At 56.6% G+C, this 6,149-nt stretch overlaps 1 long non-coding RNA gene across 1 annotated transcript; it reads right to left on the bottom strand.

Moving 5' to 3' along the window:
- Window positions 1-204: 204 nt before the first annotated feature.
- LOC105494598 (uncharacterized) lies at window positions 205-4,208 on the bottom strand. The gene is made up of 3 exons (XR_011609371.1): window positions 4,176-4,208; window positions 1,628-1,811; window positions 205-542 (listed from the first exon to the last, which is right to left on the bottom strand). It is a non-coding gene; the product is annotated as an uncharacterized lncRNA (long non-coding RNA).
- Between the last annotated feature and the right edge of the window lie 1,941 nt (window positions 4,209-6,149).

Genomic DNA, 6,149 nt, shown 5'->3' with positions numbered 1-6,149 from the left:
TTAATGGTTAATTGATTATCATGGGAATGGGACTGGCGGCTTTATAAGAAAAGGAAGAGAGACCCGGGCCAGCACCCCAGCCCCCTCGCCATGGGATGTCCTGTGCAGCCTCCGGACTCTGCAGAGTCCCCAAAAGCAAGGAGGTCCTCACCAGATGCGGCCCCTCAACCTTGGACTTCACAGCCTCCTTGTCTTTGTAAATTACCCAGTTTCAGGTATTCTGTTACAAGCAACAGAAATGGACAAAATACTTTACCACAATTTCTAACATAAGGATAAATAAAAGAGCATTTGAGCTAAGACTTAAAGGATGGACAGTCCTCCCAAGTAGAAGGTATTCTGGGCAGAGGGAACAGTGTGAGTCTCGCCTGGGAGGCCAGAGGCCCTGGGTGTCCCAGGAAGGGGCAGGTGCTGAGGCTGGAGAGGTCGGGAGTGGCCCAGTCACGAGGCCGCCTGAAACTCAGTCTCCTCAACCACCATGTGGGGATGCTGCCACTCATCTCACAGAGACAAGGTACCCTATCAGCTCATCAGACGGGGGTCTGCAAAACAGGAGGAAAAAAATCCCAGTCAGGGCCTTAGTTCCTCTGAGGTACACATGTTGGTGATGCTGGTGGCCAGAACTATATCAACCCCACCTCCACCCATCCCCCCAAAAGTAAAGAAAATTGCTACCCCTACAGCCCCGGCGGGCCACCCCCGCCTCCCATCCCACACCACCACCACCAGCCCAGTGGAGAATTTAGCGACCAGGGCTCGGATGGAGCAGTGTTCCTGAGTAGCCACCAGAGGGCGCACTGCACCCGCCAACTCAGCGAGTCTCCCGCTCTGGACAGGGGAGAGGGACAGGGAGGATGGGTTACTGTCCTGGGACACATTCCTGGGCAGGGGGCTCCCAGGTAGTGTGGAAAGCTGTCCTCGGGCAGAGGACATCCTGAGCCATGGATTCACAGCCACAGAGATGTCCAGGTTGGAAGAGGTTTAGGATGGGGACCCTTTTACAGAGATGGGGCCCAGAGAGCAGAAGCCAGCTGTCTAACATCACACAACGGGTCAGGGCAAAGCAGGGACTGGCACCCCAGAGACCCGCATCCCCCTGCACACCACACCTGCGCTTGCTCTCCAGGTCCCGGACAGCTGGGCCTAGATGGAGACCAGGGGCCAAGACAAAATGGAACTGTGGAAGAGGCTCCAGCATCTCCACCATCCCCTGTTCTCCCAAGATGCTGAGCCGCAGGGAAACTGAGGCACGGAGAGATGAAGAGGCAGAGGTTGTCTGCATCCCTCCTGAGCAGGTCAGGGCCCCAGGCCGGTCCCAGGGAGCCCCTCCACTCTCCCTGGAGCCAGGTTTGGGGACAGCGGCTGTGACTAGCCAAGCAGGCTGGGCCACTGTGGCTGAAGGCTCAAAGCCCAGCAGGGAGCCATTAATCAACCCCAGACTCCGGCAGGGAGGGTGCCGGGGTCAGCCACGATGGGCCCCTGGAAGGCGGACTATCTGATGGGTCCCAGGGCCTCCCCTGGAGGAAGTGGGGACCTGAGTGGGAGGTGTCTGGGGGCTTCTGGGCTTTGGCAGGGCCTCCCTCCCCTCCACCCCCTCCCTCTTCAAAAAGGCATCTGGAAACAGTACCTTCCCTCTTGGGTGCAAGAACCTTCACAGGGGCCTTGACCTTCTATGACTCCGCCCCACAGAAATCAGCAGAAGCAGATGAAGATGGCCCCTGAAGCACTTTGGTGCTTAGTGTCATTTAATCCTCTGAATGACCCCACGGCATAGAAGATGATTCGTTCATCCCATTTTGCAGCTGGGAAACCTGAAGCCAGGATGAAGAAGGCAATTGCTTGGCAGCGGCACTCCAGAAACACCACGTGCCATGCAGCGTCCACGGCTCAGCCCCCGCAGCCCCCGTGCACGCTGTCTCATTTAATCCCCCCAGCCACTCTGTCAGGGAGGTGGGGTGAAGGCCCCGTGTTAAAGATGAGGAAAACGAGGCACCGAGAACAAATTGTCCTGTTGCTCAAGCTCTCTTGGCTTCCTGTCACCTCCCAGACCTTGGGGGGCAGAGGCACATTAAGGAAGTCCCTCAACACCCCTGCGGGAGTGGAGCCTCTGCAGGGGGCATGGACTCAGTAGCAGGACCGCAGTAGCCAGGCAGGGACATGGATCCCCCACCCCCAACACCTTCCCCAGCTGCCCCTCCATTGCCTTACTCAGCTCTTGAGGCTGGAAGGCTCATGGCTCATTTTCCTGACTACCTTCCAGTCGTGAGCAGCCAGGGGCATGTTCTGACCAAAGAGATCTAGGTGGGAGTCTATGAGGAAGGCTTCACTTCCCAAATTTTATTTTTATTTATTTTATTTTATTTTTTCGAGAAGGAGTCTCGCTCTGTCGCCCAGGCTGGAGAGCAGTGGTGCCATCTCAGCTCACTGCAACCTCCACCTCTCAGGTTCAAGCTATTCTTCCTGCCTCAGCCTCCCACATAGCTGGGACTACAGGCCCCTGCCACCACGCCTGGCTAATTTTTGTATTTTTAGTAGAGACGGTGTTTCACCATGTTGGCCAGGCTGGTCTCGAACTCCTGACCTCGGGTGATCTGCCCACCTCGGCCTCCCAAAGTGCTGGGATTACAGGCGTGAGCCACCACCACACCCAGTCACTTCCCAGATTTTAAAAAAGCCTCCCAAGACCTTTGCCTTTCCAGTGCCTCTCTGCCTGCAATGAAACGTGAGCGCTGGAGGCACAGCAGGCACTTTGGAACGACCAGGGCACACACCACAAGTTAGGGACAATGGAGTTGGGAGAGCCTGCACTCTGACAATGCTGCTGACCTGTGCGCCAGCCCTAGAGTTCCCATTATGCGAGAAGGATAGACCCCTCCTTCTCATAACACGGGGGACCGATGTCCCTGCTGGTTGCTGCCTACTCGAGTTTGCACTCCCCATCTGACCCACAGCAGCCCTGAGTAGGGGTTAAGAATGTAGTTTTTTTGACCGGGCGCGGTGGCTCAAGCCTGTAATCCCAGCACTTTGGGAGGCCGAGACGGGCGGATCACGAGGTCAGGAGATCGAGACCATCCTGGCTAACCCGGTGAAACCCCGTCTCCACTAAAAAATACAAAAAACTAGCCGGGCGAGGTGGCGGGCGCCTGTAGTCCCAGCTACTCGGGAGGCTGAGGCAGGAGAATGGCGTGAACCCGGGAGGCGGAGCTTGCAGTGAGCTGAGATTCGGTCACTGCACTCCAGTTTGGGCGATAGAGCGAGACTCCGTCTCAAAAAAAAAAAAAAAAAGAAGAATGTAGTTGTTTTGTTTTGTTTTTTGACAGAATCTCGTTCTGTCACCCAGGCTGGAGTGCAGTGGCATGATCTTGACTCACTACAACCTCCCAGGTTCAAGTGATTTTCCTGCCTCAGCCTCCCAGGTTCAAGTGATTTTCCTGCCTCAGCCTCCCAAGTAGCTGGGATTACAGGCCCCTGCCACCACGCCCAGCTAATTTTTGTATTTTTAATAGAGGTGGGGTTTCACCATGTTGGTCAGGCTGATCACGAACTCCTGACCTCAGGTGATCCTCCCACCTCGGCCTCCCAAAGTGCTGGGATTACAGGCGTGAGCCACCACACCCAGCCAAGTAGTCTTCGAATCTTGGTTGACGAATTGGTAGCTGCATGGCCTTGAGCAAGGGCTTTTGTGGTGGACGAACCTCCATTTTCTCTTCTGGATCAGACCCAAGTGTGCTTCCTGCACAGAGCTGTTGGACAGTCAAATAAGACACCGAGTGCCCTGAGCCCAGGACGGGACACACACACACAAAGGTTGGGTGTTGTTAGGAAAGGAGAAATGGGCCATAGGGAGAAGACAGGGAGAGGCCCTGTCCTGGATCCTTCCCCCTCAGGAAAGGCTGTTTGGGAATGAGGTCTGATCGGGGAAACCTGAGCAGCGCCTCCTGACAGATCTGTAGCTCCTGAACCCCCAGACGTTGAGTCCCCATCCCTATAACGAAGTGCAGGCTCAGCCAGCTCAGTTACCTGCCGCCCAGCATGGCAGCCGTTCTGCCGGCAGGGCTGGCCGCACACCCTGGAGATGTGGGAAGGGATCCCACACACTCCAGCCTTCCAAGCCTCTTCTCCACCACCCACCACAGGGTCGGGCCTTCTGCCACTGGGGATTCACTCCTTCTGACCTGAAGGCTTGCAGGAGCACCCTGGGTGATTAGGGCTGGCACCCTGATGAAAGGCCGTGGTTCCGGGGGTGCTCAGAGGCCACTGCTGAGGTGTAAGTGCCTTGGAACATGTCAGCCCCCGAACTGTGGTCAGCTCTGGCGCCCGGGTGCAGGGAAGGGGAAGAAAAGGAACTGGCACCTCGGGGATGTGCCCTGCCCCAGACAGAGGTGTGTCTCGGCGCGTCGGGTCAGCGCAGCCATCCCGCAGGAGGGTGTTGCTGGCCTCAAGACAAGAAAAATAACACTTAGGAGAGTTGAGGGACTCGCCCAGGTCACACAACAAGCAACAGCACAGAGCCGGGATTCAAACCCAAGCCTCTTCCACGCCAAGGCCCAGCCCTGGGCTCTGCTCCCTAACCAGCTATGTGACATGTGCAACTCCCTCCCCTCTCAAGGCCTTCTTTAAATGTGGCCGTTCAAAGACATGAGCCTGGCCAGGTGCGGTGGTTCACGCCTGTAATCTCAGCGTTTTGGGAGGCCGAGGTCGGTGGACCATTTGAGGTCAGGAGTTCGAGACCAGCCTGGCGAACATGGTGAAACCCCGTCTCTACAAAAAATACAAAAATTAGCCCGTGCGGTAGTGGTGCTGAGGCAAGAGAATCACTTGAGCAGAGGTTGCGGTGAGCCGAGATCACGCCACTGAACTCCAGTCTGGGCGAGAGAGTGAGACCCTGTCTCAAAAAAAAAAAAAAAAAAAAAGACATAAGCCTGCATGACTCCCTCCCCCAAGTCAGATGCTGTGGGCACACTGCAGGGAGCTTAGGAGAGGGGGCTCTGGAGTGGGTCTTTTGGGGGGTGCTCCCAGCTCACCCCTTACTTGGGAGTTTGGATACTTAACCCTGTTGTGCCTGCGCTTGCTTGCCTGTGAAACAGGGAGAACTGTCTCCCTTCTCAGAGCTGCTGCGCCTGCTGGGGCAGCTCCGTGTGAGAGCTGCACTGTTGTAACAGGCTCCTTGGAGGGCCAGAGCAGGAAGAGACTGGGGGACGAAGGGAGAGCCGAGCAAGGAGGTGAAGGAAGATCGGTGACATCATAGAAACAGGTCTGTGAGGACAAGGGCTCCTGCCCTGTGGCCCTCAGATGGTCCCACGAATCCCTGGGCAGATAAATCCCAGCTCGCCACTTCCTGGCCTCTCAAAGAAGCCCTTTGTCTGGTGGGTATCAGAGGCTACTTCCGGCTCCATGAAGGCCTGATCAAATGGAGACAAAGGACCCTCACACTGGCCAGAGAGGCCCTAGGGGATGCCCACCGGCCCCCAACTTCCGCGGCCCGGGTGGCCAAGGGGGGCCCCCGCAGCCCGGCTGAGATCAGAGGCAGTGGGGACAGCAGCCGCGGCTGCTGGGAAGTCAGGGGAGGGCCTGGGAGAAGTGGGTGGCAGGAAGGGAGTCAGCAGGGACAGGAATTATAGACTCCAGAGGGCCCCTTTCAGGAGCCAGAGGGCCTTTTTGTTTTTTTTTTTTTTTTTTGAGACAGAGTGTTGCTCCGCCGCCTAGGCTAGAGTACAGTGGTGTGATCTCGGCTCACTGCAACCTCCACCTCCCAGGTTCCAGCAATTCTCCTGCCTCAGCCTCCCGAGTAGCTGGGATTACAGGCACGCACCACCATGCCCAAATAATTTTTCTATTTTTAGTAGAGAAGGGGTTTCACCATGTTGGCCAGGCTGGTCTCGAACTCCTGATCTCAAGTGATCAACCTGCCTTGGCCTCCCAAAGTGCTGATATTACAGGCATGAGCCACCGCATCCAGCCAAGGGCATTTTTTAAAAATAGATAAATCAAGCACTCAAAGCCTTCTGCAGCTGCCCATCAGCCTCAGGCAGACTCAACTCCAGCCTGCCCCCAGCCCACGAAGCCCCGGGCTGCCCACCTCCTCCAAAACAGCCTTCTGCTGGTTCTCCAAACACAGGCAGCCCTGCTCATGGGGGGTCACTTTGCCC

This window comes from Macaca nemestrina, chromosome 1, assembly GCF_043159975.1.
Source record: "Macaca nemestrina isolate mMacNem1 chromosome 1, mMacNem.hap1, whole genome shotgun sequence".
NCBI classification, from domain to species: Eukaryota; Metazoa; Chordata; class Mammalia; order Primates; family Cercopithecidae; genus Macaca; species Macaca nemestrina.
This window is presented reverse-complemented; position numbering and strand designations above follow the sequence as displayed.